The following is a 19,251-nucleotide window of genomic DNA, read 5'->3' as shown; positions in this document are numbered from 1 at the left end:
TTCATGTATCAACACTGAAGAAATTACACTTTGCTACAATGTAAAGTAGTGAGTGTACAGCTTGTATTACAGTGCAAATTTGCTGTCCCCTCAAAATAACTCAACACACAGCCATTAATGTCTAAACTGTTGGCAACAAAAGTGAGTACACCCTACGTGAAAATGTCCAAATTGAGCCCAATTAGCCATTTTCCCTCATCGGTGTCATGTGACTCGTTAGTGTTACAAGGTCTCAGGTGTGAATAGGGAGCAGGTGTATTTGGTGTTATCGCTCTCACTCTCTCATACTGGTCACTGGAAGTTCAACATGGCACCGCATGGCAAAGAACTCTCTGAGGAGCTGAAAAAAAGAATTGTTGCTCTACATAAAAATGGGCAAGGCTATAAAAAGATTGCCAAGGCCCTGAAACTGAGCTGCAGCACGGTGGCCAAGACCATAGAGCGGTTTAACAGGACAGGTTCCACTCAGAACAGACCTCGCCATGGTCGACCAAAGAAGTTGAGTGCATGTGCTCCGCGTCATATCCAGGGGTTGTCTTTGGGAAATAGATGTATGAGTGCTGCCAGTATTGCTGCAGAGGTTGAAAGGGTGGGGGGGGTCAGCCTGTCAGTCCTCAGACCATATGCCAAACACTGCATCAAATTGGTCTGCATGGCTGTCGTCCCAGAAGGAAGCCTCTTCAAAAGATGATGCACAAGAAGCCTGCAAACAGCTTGCTAAAGACAAGCAGACTAAGGTCATGGATTACTGGAGCCATGTCCTGTGGTCTGATGAGACCAAAGTAAACTTATTTGGTTCAGATGGTGTCAAGCGTGTGGTGGCAACCAGGTGAGGAGTACAGAGACAAGTGTGTCTTGCCTACAGTCAAGTATGGTGGTGGGAGTGTAATGGTCTGGGGCTGCATGAGTGCTGCCAGCACTGGGGAGCTACAGTTCATTGAGGGAACCATGAATGCCAACATGTACTGTGACATACTGAAGCAGAGCATGACCCCCTCCCTTCATAGACTGGGCCACAGGGCAGTTTTCCAACATGATAACGAACCCAAACACACCTCCAAGACGACCACTGCCTTGCTAAAGAAGTTGAGGGTAAAGTTGATGGACTGGCCAAGCATGTCTCCAGACCTAAACCCTATTGAGCATGTGTGGGGCATCCTCAAATGGAAGGTGGAAGAGCGCAAGGTCTCTAACATCCACCAGCTCTGTGATGTCATCATGGAGGAGTGGAAGAGGACTCCAGTGGCAACACTTTAAAGCTCTGGTGAACTTCATGCCCAAGAGGGTTAAGGCAGTGCTGGAAAATAATAGTGGCCACATATACTTTAGTGGCCAATATTGATACTTTGGGCCCAATTTGGACATTTTCACTTAGGGGTGTACTCACTTTCGTTGCCAGCGGTTTAGACATTACTGGCTGTGACTTGAGTTATTTTGAGGGGACAGCAAATTTACACGGTTATATAAGCTGTACACTCACTACTTTACATTGTAGCAAAGTGTCATTTCTTCAGTGCTGTCACATGAAAAGATATAATAAAAGAGGGGTGTACACACTTTTGTGAGATACTGAATCTTTGGTAAAAATAACCCAAATTGTTGTATATTATTTAGTCTTTGTGAAAGTTATAGAGTCCACAAGCTATGGTGCCAATCTCTGAAAATTGATCACACCTGATGCACTGACGGCCTATGTCATTTCTTGAGACTCTAACAAGCCAGGAAAGTACAAATACCCCCCAAATGTAGACATTCCAAGGTATTTAGTAAGAGGTATGGTGAGTTTTTTTGAAGTTGTAATTTTTTTCCACAATTCTTTGCAAAACCAAGATTTTTTTTTTCACAAAATTGTTGTATTAGCAGGTTATTTCTCACACACATCAAATGCATAGCACAAATTACACCCCAAAACACATTCTACTACTCCTCCTGAGTACGGCGATACCACATGTGTGAGACATTTACACAGTGTGGCCACATACAGAGTGCGCAACATGCAGGGAGCACTTCAGGCATTCTTGGAGCATAAATTACAAGGGACAAAAAGCAAACGCCCCAAAAAATGACCCCATTTTGGAAAGAAAACAACCCAATGTATAATCTATGAGGCATAATGAGTCTTTTGTACATGTCATTTTTTTCAAGGTTTTTGGAAAATGAAAATGTGTTTTTTTTTTTACACAGAGTTGTCCATTTATACAATATTCCTAACACATAGCATGTACATACCAAAAATTACACCCCAAAATAGATTCTCCTACTCCTGAGTATGGCAATACCACACGTGGGAGACCTTTACACAGCCTGGCCACATAGAGAGGCCCAACATGCAGGGAGCACCATCAGGTGGTCTAGGGGCATAAAAGTAAAATCTAATTTGACTACCTATTACACTTTTGTGAGGCACTGTAGTGGCATGGATGTGGCATGGATGAGAACTAATGTGGCATGGATGAGCATGAATGGGGATGGATGAGCCGTGGATGGGGATGGCTGAGCATGAATGAGTATGGCTGAGTACGGCCGGGTATGCTGGGTACAGCTGAGTACAGCTGGGTATGGCTGGGTACAGCTGGGTATGGTTGGGTAGGGCTGAGTACGGTTGGGTACGGCTGAGTACAGCTGGCTATGGCTGAGTGCGGCTGGGTACGGCTGGGTATGGCTGAGAATCGCTGGGTACGGTTGGGTACAGCTGGGTATGGCTGAGTACGGCTGAGTATGGCTGGGTACGGCTGAGTATGGCTGGATATGGCTGGGTATGGATGAAGGTGGATGGGATGGCTGAGCATGGGTGGATGGATGAGTATTGCTGAGTATGGATGGATGGATGAGTATTGCTGAGGATGGATGGATGGCTGAGCATGGATGAGTATTGCTAAGTATGGATAGATGGATGAGTATTGCTGAGTATGGATAGATGAGTATTGCTGAGGATGGATGAGTATGGATGGATGGATGAGTATTGCTGAGTATGGATGGATGGATGAGTATTGCTGAGGATGGATGGCTGAGTATTGATGAGGATGGATGGATGAGCATGGATGAATGGATGGCAGCACTGCTGCATCTGATCTCTCCCCTCTCTGCTCACACTGTACCGATTACTGGATAGGATGCCCATTTGTTTACAAGTGATCGCTCCGTCATTTGACAGAGTTATCACGTGGTAAATGGCCGCTGTCAGGTCCACAAGTCATGGATATTCCCGGGTGCGCGCCCAAGGGAGCGCGCATGAGTGTGAATCTGGGAGGACGTCAATGTACGCCCTTCCAGAGTTATCGAGCTACGCTGTAGCCATCATTCGGCTATACTGCGGTCAGCAAGTGGTCATTACTCTTTAAAACACTCCTACTTGCCCTGTGTGCTCTTTTTTGCAAATATTTGTATTTTGTACACATCTGTAATGAGACCCATGTTGTTTATTTATTAGATCCAACAGAGCATTTTTCCTGGTTGGGGCTTCCACCATCTGTTCTGTGAAATTGTCCTGCAATAAGTTTAAGAAATGACAAGCATGCAATTCCAATCAATATAAGGATAATTAAAATTGCACATAATAATACTATTGTCCTGCTTTCCAGCTTTTTCAGCTTTTGAAACAAGCTGAAACTCTTCATCATCCTTTGTTAGGGACCTGTAACATAATCCTACAAGTAAATTACTATTTTCTGCACTCTTATGGAGCTTCAGACATAATGACTCTACACCATCACAACTTTTGTGAGTGATATCATTTCTCAAATCCACTTTCAAATCATTCTTCGCATACATGCATATCCTTCCACCACTGCCAATTTTGTCTCTCCGAAAGAGAGTTTACCCTTTGATGTTACTTTTTAGACTCTGTGGCCTAGCCTTATATAATGTAGTGTACATTAGTAGTGTAGTGCACAGTACAGTGGTCAGGAGTATAATGTACAACATAGCATATTCAGAGCAGGAGTCAGGAGTATAATGTACAACATAGCATATGCAGTGCAAAGATCAGGAGTATAACGTGCAACATAGTGAATGCACGCAGGGGTCAGGAGGGGTCAGGGGTCAGGAGTATGATTATATATTAGTCCTTTTCGTTTTGCCTGTTGATGTTTCCCACTGGTGAATACCATGGTTTCTTATATGGCAAATTGGGCAGCCTTTTTGCCTAACTTCATATTTATTTAATATTTTTCCATTCACTGCATATTTGCAAAAAATCCTTTATGGTGACTATAACAAAGCGCATGTGCGTGAGACGTGTCAACAGTTGAGCTTGCATTCCACCTGACCCAATGGCTTCCATCTTCCTCCACACCTCCTGTCGGTGCCGCAAGTCATCCAGGCGTGCCGACCTGCCAGCTTGGCTCTCCGGGTGGCTGCATCTTCCATTGTGGCAGATAGTAACACCAGACACGTCAGGCTTCTCAGCCCAGTTTTCCTGGACAGCCCACACCATCCCGTTGTGGACAGTGGTGATAGCCCCAGATATGCGGGTGCTCTCCGGTCCCCAGCTTTCAGGATTCCTCTTCCACTCCTGGACCAGGTCTCCATCTCCGTAGCATGGTCTCTAGTACCCCCATGCTTTATCATCTGGTCGAGTGGTCGATGGTAACCCCTCAACACCCATGAGGAATCAGAGTGGTATCATTGGTTGTTTATATAACACTTTTTATTTCTATCATCTTGTCTTTTGAAACAATAAACTATAGCCTTATTTATGGCTTCATTGACTTCTGTTGTTTCCCACCTGACTATTCAGTCCATTGAGCGCTGTTCCCCAGGCTGTCTTTCAGATGTTACATTCTCCACATGTCAATGATCAGCTGTACTGGTTTTGGATGTTTTATAGTTTATATTTATAATTTCTTGGTTGCCCCGCACTACCTTTTGATCCACATTCTTTTAGAGCTTGAGGACCTATGTTTCTTTTAAAAAAAGACACAAGTCTATTGAATTTAAGTAACCAAATTTAAAGCAGTGGTAAACCGATGTTTTTTTTTTTTTTTTGCAACCTACAAGGCAATGTTATAATGTGCTAGTATGCATCTCCAGCGATGCTCTATCACTGCTGAAGGTGCTTCCATCTTCACCCAGTCTTCCTTCCGAGTTCGGACTCCCGGTGTGTGAGTGACCAGAGCTGCGATAATGTTTCTCCCATGCATACGTGCAGGAACCGCCATTTGAGGCACAGTACTCTGAAGGAACGACCACCTGGGTTGATGTCACCAGCTGCATCTACTAAACAATATAATAGACAGGTAAAAAGAGCAGAGAACTAGAAACATGGATATCCCACAAAATTAAAAAATGTGCTGTACGAGCATATTAATATATATGCATAGTGAAGATAACATAAAGTCCATGGTCGGGTAGTAATATGGAAAGTCCACAGACCGTATAGGAATGATGGTGAAGGGGGGTCCCGCACTCAGGGCAGCCGTCAGGGGGAAACAGAAATTGTGTTTTTATGGCACTGAAACGACACATAGTGACGTCATCCCTCCTCACCCAAGATCATCTGCACTCCAAGCCTTGTTCCGAGTATACCTCCACTGCGGCCGGTCCATGACCACTCAGCGGTGTTTGCAACAAGCCTGGAAGCCCCCAGTAAAGCAGGAATGGATCGATCTCACTGACATTACCCCCTATGTTGGGACCAATGCCTTTTTTAACCACAAAAATGTGAGTTGTTTGTGAAATTTGACCTATATTAAACCTTGTCCTGTGTCTGCACCCAGAGTCGCCTCTTCTTTGTGTTGCATTTACTAAACACTAGGAGATATTTACAGTACCTACTGTATAAGTAAGCCTTATTATAGGCTTACCTATAGGAGAAAATGATGCATGGGAGTTTACTCCCACTTTAAACAAAAACCTGCATCCAAAACAATATTTACTAAAAACAAAATGTTTAGTTTTGGGTGGCCTTGAATTACAAATGAATAACATTTCTGATCTTATTAAAGTGCAGTGACTACACAAGTCAGGGCAGTCTGGGAGCAGCTGGTAGGTGTATAAGGTGAGGTTAGAGCCATACTGAAGCATAAAAAGACCATAATCTGCATCAGTGTATTAGAACATTTAGAGCAGAAAAAGTTTACTGGCAACTGTGTAGTGCTTAGGACCTATTCAAATAACCTGTTTAAATTGTATCTGCTCAGACAGGCTTGTACATTACACATTATACAAAGGGCTTTAGGCCCTTTGTGCAGTAATTCTTGATGCCATACGTTGCTACATTTTTTAAAACACATTATATTGTGAAGAGCTACACTTTAATATTTATTTTTTTGTGACCTATTTACTGTATGTTAAGTTGTTATTAGGGGGCAGAATAATATATGGCGGTTACTGTACAGTGAACATAATATTGTTTGTTTTAAAATCAAAATCACACTTGATTATTAAATTATTTTGGTTACTGAATTATTAGTATTGTATTTTTTTAATCACATGCTTGCCTGCTAATAATTTTGCTCTGTTTTAAGTGGTATATTATCCACAAAGCACTAAATGAATAATCTTTCTGCATGTTAATATAAAAAAAATGTATGTGTGTCAGAAGACGCCTGGGGCCCAAGGTAGCCTAAATCTGCAATTAGCTCTTCAAATGTCTTTTATTGTGAATAGTTTAAAATGTACTTTTTAGGTCCCCATGCACACTGCTTGCAAAAAGCATTGGTTACCTCTGTATCAGGCATTTTACTCACAGGTTGGTGAGACACCATTATCTAATTGGAGCCATAAGAAAATAATGGTTGTACTGCACTTGTCAAACTTATCAGAGAAATAGCATAAACTAAAATTGTGTTCTCTAAAATGGATGAGCTGAGCGTATCTGTTGAGGCATGTAGCCTAGCAGTCCAGGAAAGGGGGAATGAGTGTGTGCCCTCCACCCAAACCATACCATGCTACATGCCTTCAACATGGGAGGAAGTTGATGAGGACAAGAGCCTCTTCCCCACATCCCCACTATAGGGGGCCCCCATGATAATGAGTAGATGGCACATAATATCCTTCCTCATTAACACATACATAGACTTTTTTTACCAAATCCTTTATTTTTTAAAAAGTTGAACAATGTACATTCATCGTCATCCATTGATGTAGTTTACCTACATGTACATGGGTACCCATGTAATGGGTGTTGAATTAATTATGATAAATTGCACCCGACGCCTGCTGAAAAACAATCCTAGTGCCCAACAGACATTTTTTTTTTTTTTCTCTTTTATTTGAGAATTCTTGTAAATTACAGAAATGTCATTATGGACCCAAAAAAAAAAAAAAAAAAAAAAAAAAAAAAAAAAAAAAAAAAAAGAAAATATAGGCGCGCACACCACTATCAGAGATCTGGGACATCACTTCATTAGCTGACCACGATGGAGCCGAGCGCAACAATGACACCCCCCCAATAGGTGTGTGATGTTTAGAGAGACACAATGGATGGGTGCAGCATGTCAGGCTCCATGTCAGTCTCTACAGCATGAACCAATCAGGGTTTACTTCCTCCTTATAGGGGCAAAACAGGGGTGTAGAAAATGGAAGTCGAGGTGTTCCCAGCTATCGGAAGGGTCGGCCCACAGCAGAGTCCGGCCTTTCTGCAAGAAGGGGATTTTTCTGGCACCGGAATGAGACCCCAGAGTCAGAGGAAGACAAAGGAGACACTTGACAGTGCGGGACATTTTTAATCTTGTTGTAAAACTACATTTCCTGGGACCTGCCGCTAAAGGTAAACACAGGTACAGGGTCTCTCAAGTGACATTGTTTACCAAATATGGCCATGTAATCATATTTGGTCAGTGATATAACGCTTCCCCTTACTTTTTTTTTACATGGTTGTGGATTCTCAGCCAGTAATTGAATAGGGGTAATGTTACTGGGTGCTAAGAATGCAGCAAGTTCCTGCACCTGCCACTTCCTTAGCAACCATTAACAGGAAGGAAGGTATAATAGATAGAAGCAGTCAAAATTTTGCGACCCCATATATTATGTTTAACTTCTGCTAAACAATCATAAAGTCCAGCATTTAAACAAATGGACAAACAGTCAAAGCTTGGTCCCAACCTTGAGCTCATCCCTATTTCCAAAATTAAATGCAACAGCTGTGTCATGTCAGCTAGAAACTGGGTAAACCTTCATTTCTCAAGCAACAAAAATATATAACAAAACAAGATTTAAAGAACTAAAAAGATCCTCTCTACTTCTTGTTGCCCAAGCATTATCACATAGTAGCTATGGTTTCCCTACAGTATGGTAATATTGCCAAAGTAGCCTGTAACAGCTATATGCGCTTCAAAATAAAAATCTCTAAAACATTATTAGAGGAGTAGAGAGGTAGTGGAGGTCAAAGAGAATAACTCATCATTCTGCATGTCATATCTCAATGCAATGGATATTGCTATTCACAAATTATAACTGAAAAGAAGAGATAATTGTGACACCTCGTAATTATAAATAGCAACTGGTTTAAAAATGTAACCAATTGTTTGGTTCTCCCTAATAAAAAAGCACCCTCAAATGTTACTATTGCAAACATGTAAGTCGACAGAAACATAATCTATTACAGTGTATTATACTTATACTGCATATGTAGATATTTATCCATCCAATGTGTTTCTCAGAATAAAGTCAGCTTTCTCAAGAATGCATATGTAGAGCATCTGTTACCTATAGTAATATGTTCAGTCCTCAACATATTGATCATATTGGTAATCACATGCTAAAAACCATCAACCACTGTATCATAAAAACATATCCAACATACAATGACCTAAATGTTTTCTTACTAACATTTAAGAGTGTTTTTGTAAATGAGGAGAACACAATACATAGACAACTTGTTACAATGTCCCTTCCTTCCTTCCGTTTACACTTTTTATTAGCTGTACTTTTTATTGTGACATTAGGCTTTACCTGTGCTGTAAACTAGCAGGTTTTCATGCACAGCTGTTCCAGTGGCATAAAGGAACCATACCGTGATATTATCATGGTTCTGCTCACTATCCTTAAGTGAGGAATAAAAAGTTAAGATGCATATTCTTGCTGTAAATTATTTTGCCTATTCTCTAAATTTGTGCATGTTTGTTCATTTTTTTTTCAGCCTTGCTTATAACCAGATAGCAAGGATAACTTGCCACTGTGGCAGCGTTGAATTGTAAGTCTGTTAACTTTCTGTACATTTGCTGCACATTTTCACTGGCAAGTTGTACACTTGCAGAGCACTTGAAGCACAAGTTCTAGTTGACACTTTTCCAATTTGTAGCAAATTTGCGTGGCAAGTCTACAGCAAGAGCTCTGCAAGTCTACAGCATGAAAATTCTGACCCCTGTGGTGGGATGACTATTGCACAAAATATTGCACAAAATATCTGAACCAGAACTTGCAGTAGACTTGCAGAATGTTTGCAAAGAAAGTTGATCTGGAGTCATGCAATGCAGACTGGCTGCAATTGTGCAACAAACTTGTGAAGCCTGGCAAGTCTAATAATAGTTTAACAAGTAATTTTCAAACCTGCAACACAATTGCTTGCTATTTGGGTACCAGTTAGAACAATATTTCTGTGGAGAACACTTGTTTAGTACCAGTAAGCATCTCTGCTAGAGACTCTAGCAGCGAAAAAAATCTTCTATTGGCTTCTTGAGTATGCCTCTTTTCCCTAAATATCGTTTTATATAATATAAAATAAATTAATAGTCCAACAAGGGAATAAGAACTTCAAGAAACGGGGGATCCTCAAAACTCCAGAACAGGAATTTTGCTGATTAAAGAGGTGGGTTGGTGATCCAAATTAAGAAAATGTACTTAAAGTGGAGTTCCACCCAAAAATGGAACTTACGCTTTAAGTGCAGGTGACCCCCTGACATACCACATTTGGCATGTCATTTTTTTGGGGGGTGGAGCGGGTACCCTGTTTTTATGGGCACCCAGATCCCACTTCCTCCTCTGGCTCCGCGGCGCCGGAAGGAAGCTTACCTCTCCCCCTCCCTCCCTGTAATCTTCTGGGACACGTCACAGGTCCCAGAAGATTGCCCGGCCATTCACAGTGTGCAGCGCGGCTCACGCATGCGCAGTGTGTGCCTGGCTGTGAAGTCACAGCCGGCGCCCACAGTTTGAATGCCAGCGCCTCGGTGAGGAGGGGGAGAGGATCGGGGCTTCGTGCGCCCACATCGCTGGACCATGGGACAGGTGAGTGTCTGATTAGTAAAAGTCAGCAGCTACACTTTTTGTAGCTCCTGACTTTTAAATGGGTGGAACTCTGCTTTAACGCTGAAATAACAATAATAATAATAATAGGTGAACCAACACTTACAGTTCAAGCCGTATATACATTTTATTTTTACTGGGGGGGGTGCAATTGGTATGTCCTTGCACTGTCCTTTTTTGCTTCTGTGATACTGTCTGCTCTCATTTTGTAAAGTGCTGCGCAAATTGTTGGCGCTATATAAGTCCTGTATAATAATAATAATATTACCAGTTGTGGCATTTAGTTTTGATTTAGTATCTCCATAGTCCCCACTGAATCATACAGATTTCTGCCTGTTCTCCATGCATCACTTCTGTCTGGTGTCTGGTCTGATGTCATGTGTTGGAACACATTCTGGGTGAATATGTGAATATGCATGGTTTGTGGCAGTCACCACCCATTGTTTGGGGCATGTTTGCCACCACAATAGAAAGGGGGGGGAGTTTAAACCTGGGACAGGTTTTAGACATACCTCTTTCATACGGTCTATGATTTTGGTCCCTATTCTGCTGTTGTAAGCACCTTTATGTGACTTTTTATACACAATCTCTACTGAGACAACTAGAGAAATTAAATGTTTTTTTTTTTAAATGAGAAACTAAATTTTTTTTGTTTTAATGTTTTTTTAAAGATCTTTATTAGGATCCCTGGTCCTAGTCATATGACTTTTTTTTGTTCTTAGCAATCACTGTATTACCATTATATATTAACATTACATATCCCTATATGTGTTTTATTTTGGTGCCCCATAAAGTTCTGTAAATGTTTACACTTTTTCCATATATTTCTACTTAAGATAATAGTACCACCCCTACCATGGATTGGGTCTGAATCTTATGAATTACTTGGGACATAAATAAGTGTAGCACCCTGATAGTAGGCAGGATTGCTAAAAATGTAGCTTGCTAGGTGGTAACTAGCCTGGCTGATTGATAGGGGATTCACTGGCTTTTTCCCTAACTCTGCATTTGATGCACTTCTCTCTTCTGTCACTAGGTGGCATTGTTGCCTGTGACAGTAGAATGATAAGGGCACAGGGAACACAGACTAGGAGTGAATAGGTTGACTCAGCCAATTGGCAGGGGTCTCTTTGGTTCCTTGGCCTGCTGGGAGCGCCTATTTATTTGGGAGGAGTCAGGTGATCGGGGTTCTGTGCCACCTGGATGGCTGTCTGGGTGGACATGTGTTACGAGGCTTCGGGTTGCTAGGCCTGAAGCCTGAGGCCTATCCTGGGAGCACCTGGCTGCTAGGCAATCTGAGACCTATCCAGGTTTGAGAGAAGCAGTGCGGGGTTGGGGCTTTTGGCTGGGAGCCAAACTGAGTTGCAGAGGTTCCACCGGACGGGGAACTGCATTGTTGCTAGTGGTGAGGGAGAAGCAGTTGCCACATGGGATGACCACTCCTGCTACCAGAGCCAAGTGAGGATCAAGGTCAGAGATAAAAGGAGACACAGTCGCCATTAAGGACAATCACTCTAGTCATCAGAGGCCAGTTATGGAAGTCTGAAGAAGTACCAGAGCAGCCTTATTCACTAGCCGGGGATGGTGAAAAAGTGGGAAAGCTTCAGTAGAATGCCAAGCCAGGGACCCAGCAGGTTAGCAGGGGTGACGCTTAAGGAGAATAGAGTAGGTTAGCTGTGGAAGAGCTCAGGGGATCTAGTGATGACTGGGATCTTGAAGTCTAGTGAGAGACCGGGAGCTCAGTGAGTGAAGATCTACAGTAGGATACTGTGAGATGTGAGAAAAGATCTATAATGGGTTACTGTGAGCTATGTGCATGGATCTCTATTGACTGTTCAAAGTTTAGTTGCCGTAGGAGATAGCAGTTCTACAAATACAGTTGTTGCATCCAGCTTAACCACTTCCAGCCCACGGACGTCATATGACGTCCTGGGCTTTGGGCGGGTATATCTGAATGATGCCTGTAGTTACAGACATCATTCAGATATTGCCGGTTTCAGCCGGCAAATCTATACACCATAGGAATGATCATAGCGGCCATTCCGCTGCTTGATCGTTCCTATGGGAGGCGAGAGGGGACGTCACCCCCTCCCGCCGCCCTCCGGTGCTTGCTCCGACTCACCGTTACGATTGGTGAGGCAGAGAGTGGATCCGCCGGCGCTGGATGTAGATCATAGAGATTTCCGGCGGACCAGATGGTCCCCGGAGTCTCTATGATCGTCGGAGGCCAGGCGCGATGTTATGACGTCACGCCCGGCCTCTCCATTCAAAAAAAGGCGCCGCTTTGGCTGGGAAGCTGCGATCGTTTTATTTATTTTTTTTATTTCAGGCTTCCCAGCCTAATGGTGAGATATGGGGTCTTATTTACCCCATATCTCAGTATTAAGAGCACCTGACATTGGGGATTTTTAAGTACCGAACATTGGCGCCATTCCACGAGCGTGTGCAATTTTGAAGCGTGACATGTTAGGTATCTATTTACTCGGCGTAACTTCATCTTTCACAAAATGCAAAAACATTGGGCTAACTTTACTGTTTTGTTTTTTTTTTAAACACAAAACAGTTTTTTTCCCAAAAAAACGCGTTCGAAAAATTCCTGCGCAAATACTGTGTGAGATAAAAAGTTGCAACAACCGCCATTGTATTCTCTAGGGTCTTTGCTAAAAAAACATATATAATGTTTGGGGGTTCTATGTAATTTTCTAGCAAAAAAATGATGATTTTTACATGTAGGAGAGAAATGTCAGAATTGGCCCGGTATTGAAGTGGTTAAAGGCCCTCTACCTGTATAGCTGTCTGCCTATTATTTTGTCTCAGAGTCAATTTCTATTGCATCTGCCTCAGGGTGTCCTGGCCCTAAACCCTCTCTCCCTCAGTACTTGTTAAGAGACAATAAATCTCTTTTGTTCACATTTAAAAAGTGACTGGCACCAATGTTTTCAACTTGCATTACACCCACCATGCCTAGTAACCCATACTGTGAAGAAGGATGTCAGCTCTCCCTCACTCTGGAGGTCACCATTAAGCCTTTGGAGGTCGGAGATGCCGCTACATAAGTAATCAATGTTCAGCTAAACAACAAGTAAGAAAACAACCATGAAATACAGTTACTATATTCTAACGCTAGCCGTTCACCTGTAGAAAGTCGCTTAGACAAGCAAGTACAAAAATTGCTTGTCTGGCCATTTAATGGTGCCTTTTTGGACTCAACTAAGTTTAAACAACTTTTAATTCGAGTACCATGTCAATGTTTCGAATCTTATAGAATTAATGTTCTTCTTCCAGATTACCTTTGACAAGTGCATGTACATACAGTAAGTCTAATTTTTTTCTTGGCCGAGAGATTGGCCAGGAGCTCAGTTAATTCAACAAATAGAAATGTGTTTGATCCCATTAGATTCTACATAACTTTTTCATCCTTGCCCTGTGATTTTTTTGCTCTTTCTGGTCGAAACTAATTATGGAATTTACCTCTTTAACTTTTAGATAATGGATTGAAAGTTATGTTAAAGACAATTTTCTAACAAATCTCTACACGTGTAATGCAAGCTTAATTTAAGATAGACTTACAGTTAGAAAACCAATTGCCTTTCTGATAAACCTGTTAAATTCAAAGATGTTAAAAATACAACATAAAATATCAGAGAACATTCCACCAGGCTCTGTGATGTCTACTAAAGATGCATATCTGAGTGTGGAAGAGCCACTGATTGACTCTCCCTAAATGTAATATCTCCTTTTTATCACATGACAGACCATCGTGGGACATGGAGCTGCACTCATGGAAAGACACGTATTTTGTTTTTTTTAAACCTCTATAAATTTGATGGAACAATGTGAGCAGGAGAACAAGATATGTTAAGGTGTTTTAACCATGAAAAAGATGCTTAGAAGTTAAATGTAGGCCATGGTGATTCTAGCTTCTATTGTAAATAAACACAGACTCACAGCTTTAATTTCATATTGAGAAACAGCTAAGAAGATAAATTAGCTCAAGCAATCATTTAAATATTAATCAGGCACCTTTTCCATCTGTTTTGGAAGGTTTAATACTGTATGTTAGGAGTTTCAATATTGCAGCGTTAGCACAGTCATTCCAATATACGGATGAGATGTGACAAGTGCCAATGAGAGGGTGATTCTATGAATAGAGAGCAATTTATTTTTCCTGAGGGCCGTCAGTTATAAATAGATTCCAAGGAGCCCCCAAGGTCCTGGCTGACACAAAGTAAAAAATGGAAAGAAACATCCACATTTTGTTTCTTTTTAAGGTCATGTGTTTTCTAAGCAGGGGACAATGAGGTCTATATAGATTTATATTAAGTGTAATAGGCTCTCTTTCCCTTGCCAGCAATAAATAAAGTAACCCGCGGAATGTGGTCCTTCATAGTTTTTTTTGTGTGCCAAAAGACCTTGTTTTACTAAAGGTTATGAACAGCTTTTACTATGCATGTGGAGATGTGTGCACAGGCTATGGTGTACATACTATGCATTGAGTTTAGTGTGGTTTACTATGTAGTGTATGTGCTAGTGTCCAAACATACACCAGCAAAGAAAAGGCATGCCTAAATTAAAATGTGATTTTCTCTAATGACCTTTGGTTTTTCTGTTAGGTATTTTACATATGAATCTTCTATAGAAATAAACCTGCATGAGCTGCACAATGATATAAATATTGGCAACGAAAAAAGAAAAACATAAATAGTAACAAAGCTCTAGTGCATGCTGTGCTGGCGGTATCACAGTATACCTGCCCAGATATGCCCATTGTATCCATAGCCAGCATGTGTACACATGTAAATGCTGCCTGCTACCTCTGAAAAGGTTGCCAATGATAAGTGCATGTCTACTGTATACTACAGAGAGCACTTAAAGTTATTAGCTCACATGATTTTTATAGGAATCAACAAGTATTATATTTTTTGCACCTATTAAACAGTTATAACAAAATGCTTTCAATATCACAATTAACAGACCAAAAAGGAACAATAATGCCCCGTACACACGGTTGGATTTTCCGATGAAAAATGTCCGATCGGAGCGTGTTGTCGGAAATTCCGACCGTATGTGGGCTCCATCTGACATTTTCCATCGGATTTTCCAACACACAAAGTTGGAGAGCAGGAGATAAAATTTTCCAACAACAAAATCCGTTGTCGGAAATTCCGATCGTGTGTACACAAATCCGACGGACAAAGTGCCACTCATGCTCAGAATAAATAAAGAGATGAAAGCTATTGGCCACTGCCCCGTTTATAGTCCCGACGTACGTGTTTTACGTCACCGCCTTTGTGTGACCGTGTGTATGCAAGACAAGTTTGAGCCAACATCCGTCGGAAAAAATCCTAGGATTTTGTTGTCGGAATGTCCGAACAAAGTCCGACCGTGTGTACGGGGCATAAGAGTTTGTTTTTAGGGTTTAAATTCACTTTAAGATCTATAGTCTTAAACAAGTTAACTGGTTAAGTTACACATAAATGTGCATTGATTTGAGTAGGCCAATACACCTGAATGGGTTGCCAAAGCACCAGACTGAAAAAAAACGCACATCTGCTATTTTTCCTAATACAATACACCATAACTCTGGTGCATTGCTTTAGTGTGCTGGGTGCCATTGAAAATAAAATTGCACCCCAATGAACTAACTTGTGCAATGTGAACAGGCCTTCATTTTGAATAAATGTAAAGATTTGCACTTGGCAGCTCTTGAGAAAATAGTCAATATTTGGTTAACAGGAAGGATTAATATTAACTCTACCAATCCATTTTTTTGGCGCATTTAAAAACAGCACATATTTCTACTTTTCCATTACATTTTATAACAGGCATGATAGTGTAGCAATGACTCTACAGGTAAATCTTTTTTTACCAGATGGGATTTAGAGGATTTAAAGGCATCATAGAAAAGCTCTTCTGAATCCGAAATTGACTTCCATTTTTACAATTACTTGCTGTGTTGATTATGAAATGTGAAGTAAACAAAAAACAGATGCAGTACAGTGTAATTTATAATTATTTACTATAACAATATAATTACAAAGGGAGAAATTAAGATAAATCCTAGTAACAGTCACCCTAAAATTATTTCATTTGAATTGTAAAGAACAAACACAAGACGGAATGACAAAAACAGTGGATTTTAAAAGCCAATCTTTTAATGTTGAGGGCCAGAAATAGATTGTAAGGAAATATTGTCAACAAGAAACGACACAGAACACAGTTTATTCCTATAGGTACAGAAGTCAAAAGAATGAAAGTAAAACCTATGTGATTTAAAGTGGAACTAAAGGCAAAACCTTTTTATAATTTTGGACAGAGTAAGGGTGTTAGAATATCAGAATTCATGAATGGTTGAGTTCTTATGATAATTGAATTATATATATAAATATATAAATATATATAAATATATATATATATATATATCTTCTATGTTGGGAAAAGGTGAAGTTATATAGGTTTTTATACTCATGAAAGTTTATGCTGGTATAGGCTTCGTATGCATTTCTTGGGAGAGATTCATCTCACATATGGATACAATTTAGTGTCGACCAATTCACCTCCCCCATCGTAAGAGATAAAGTTACAATCTTTTCCAAAGACACAAAGTTTCAGTATGTTACGAATATAAGCTGTTTCGTCACATTACTATATTTCTTGATTAGGATATTAATAAGAACACTGCATTTTAAATATATGTATACTGATATGTAGGATTTTATATGTTTAAAGGAAATGTATATATTGTAAGTTAAATGATAGCTATTCTCATATAGTTCATAGCCCCACCCTTAGGAATGTTGGAGGGAGTAATTCGAATTTTCCGGTCTTTTAAGCTTTTAGGTGGGGGTTAATTGAAGGAGTACAGACAGACTGTGGGGTAAGTCACAGATGCACTGCAGCTCTCCATGAAGACACACACACAGACACACACACACAGATCTCAAGACATCAAAGCTTTTACACACAGACATATCTGATTTAAATTTCATTTTAAGAATAATCTATTTTTGTATACTACATTTTGACATTGTTTTTGTAATATTTTGCTAATTGATCATTAAATCAATTTTGGAGGTTTTACACGAGAAGTTAAGGGATTTTTCTTGGAACTTTTCTCATCAATATGAATTATTGAAATATTGTTATTAATACAGTAACAACTCGATTTTTACAAAGGGAGATCTATAACCACTGTCTTTTTTGCCATTGGGGAGATTTTCCCTCACTTCCTGTCTCAAAGCCAAAAACAGGAAATTAGAGGAAATACCTCCAAAGCGAGGAAATCCCTGGTTGTCATCAGCAATGCCACAACTAGTGCCTCTATTGGGAAGATTTCCCCTTTATTTGTGTTCTGGTGACAACTGTAAATTTTTGATTTTCCTTTACTCTCAGTGATAACAGGAAATAGCAGAAATAGAGAGAGTAACTTGCTTTAATGGGGACACAGACAACAATAAAAATTTGATACATATTCAAATCCAACTCCACACTATCCAAACCTAAAAAAAAAGTTTTGCCTTTAGTTATAAGCTATAAAGCTAGGGTTAAAGCAATCCATAGATAGTGCATAAAGAGCATTACAACATCTAAAACTGAATGAACACATCATTTGAAGATTACAAAGGATATACCTGGAGTCCATTCAAAAGGCAATTAGGCATGTGCTTGAAATGAATGACAGGTTTCCAAAGAAAGAAAGACCAATCCCACCAAAGAAATAGTTTAACCACTTCATACCATGCCCATAGTCAAATGACGTCCGCAGGAGGGATCTCCCATCCTGGGCGGGTGTCATATGATGTCCTGGGCTTCCTGGTCGTCTAGGGGGCATGTGCCGTGCGATTGCCAGTAACAGAGCCCAGGACATGGGAGAGATCCACATCCTGTCAGGGGAGAGGAGACCGATCGTGTGTTCCCAGTACAGAGGAACACCAATCGGTCTCCTCCCCTTGTGAGTCCCCTCCCTCTACAGTTAGAAACACTCCCTAGGTAACACATTTAACCCCTTGATCACTCCCTAGTGTTAACACCTTCCCTGCCAGGGACATTTATACATTAATCAGTGCATTTTTATAGCACTGATCGCTGTATAAATGTGAATGGTCCCAAAATAGTGTCAAAAGTGTCTGATGTGTCCGCCGCAATGTCAAAGTCACAATAAAAATCACAAATTTTTACTATTACTAGTAAAAAAAAAATAAATAAAATAAAAATGACATAAATCTATCCCCTATTTTGTAGACACTATAACTTCAGTGCAAACCAATCAATATACGCTTATTGCGATTTTTTTTACCAAAAATATGTAGAGGAAAATATATCGGCCCAAACTGAGGAAATTTTTTTTTTTTTAATTGGAATATTTATTATAGCAAAAAGTAAAAAATATTGTGTTTTTTTCAAACTTGTCACTCTTCTTTTGTTTATAGCGCAAAAAGTAAAAAACGCAGAGGTGATCAAATACCACCAAAAGAAAGCTCTATTTGTGGGGAAAAAAATGATACAAATTTCATTTGGGTACAGTGTTGCATGACTGCGCAATTGTCATTCCAAATGCCACAGTGCTGAAAATTGGCCTGGGCAGGAAGGGGGTGAAAATGTCCTGTATTGAAGTGATTAAATATAATAATAGCTAAAAAGATAGCTAACCTATTAAATATCTGCTTTAGCTCTGGGTATACAAAGGATCATGATAATGCAAAGGTATAGTAGGAAGATGGTACTAACACGCTAAATTCAAAAACAAAAATGTAATAAATTCCAACTTTAAGGGGTTGTAAAGGCAGAAGTTTTTTTATCTTAACGCATTCTATAAAAAGCCTTCTATGTGCAGCAGCCATCCTCAGCTCCCCTAACACTTATCTAAGGGGCCAGCGATGTCCAGCAGTGTCTTGGCTCCCGCTGCTGTCAATCAAAGTTAGCTAGCCAATTAGGGGAGAGAGGGGACGGGACTGGGTTGGGGCTCTGTATGCATGGACACAGGGAGCTGTGACTCAGCTTGGGTGCCCCCATAGCAAACTGCTTGCTGTGGGGGCACTGAACAGGAGGGAGGGGTCAGGATCACAG

General features: G+C 40.5%; 1 non-coding gene across 1 annotated transcript; it reads right to left on the bottom strand.

Moving 5' to 3' along the window:
- Window positions 1–7,530: 7,530 nt before the first annotated feature.
- LOC141141634 (small nucleolar RNA SNORA35) lies at window positions 7,531–7,659 on the bottom strand. The gene has a single exon (XR_012244181.1). It is a non-coding gene; the product is annotated as a small nucleolar RNA SNORA35 (small nucleolar RNA).
- Between the last annotated feature and the right edge of the window lie 11,592 nt (window positions 7,660–19,251).

This window comes from Aquarana catesbeiana, linkage group LG04, assembly GCF_042186555.1.
Source record: "Aquarana catesbeiana isolate 2022-GZ linkage group LG04, ASM4218655v1, whole genome shotgun sequence".
Taxonomy (NCBI): domain Eukaryota; kingdom Metazoa; phylum Chordata; class Amphibia; order Anura; family Ranidae; genus Aquarana; species Aquarana catesbeiana.
The sequence above is the reverse complement of the archived record's forward strand: the minus strand, read 5'-3'. Positions and strand labels throughout refer to the sequence as shown.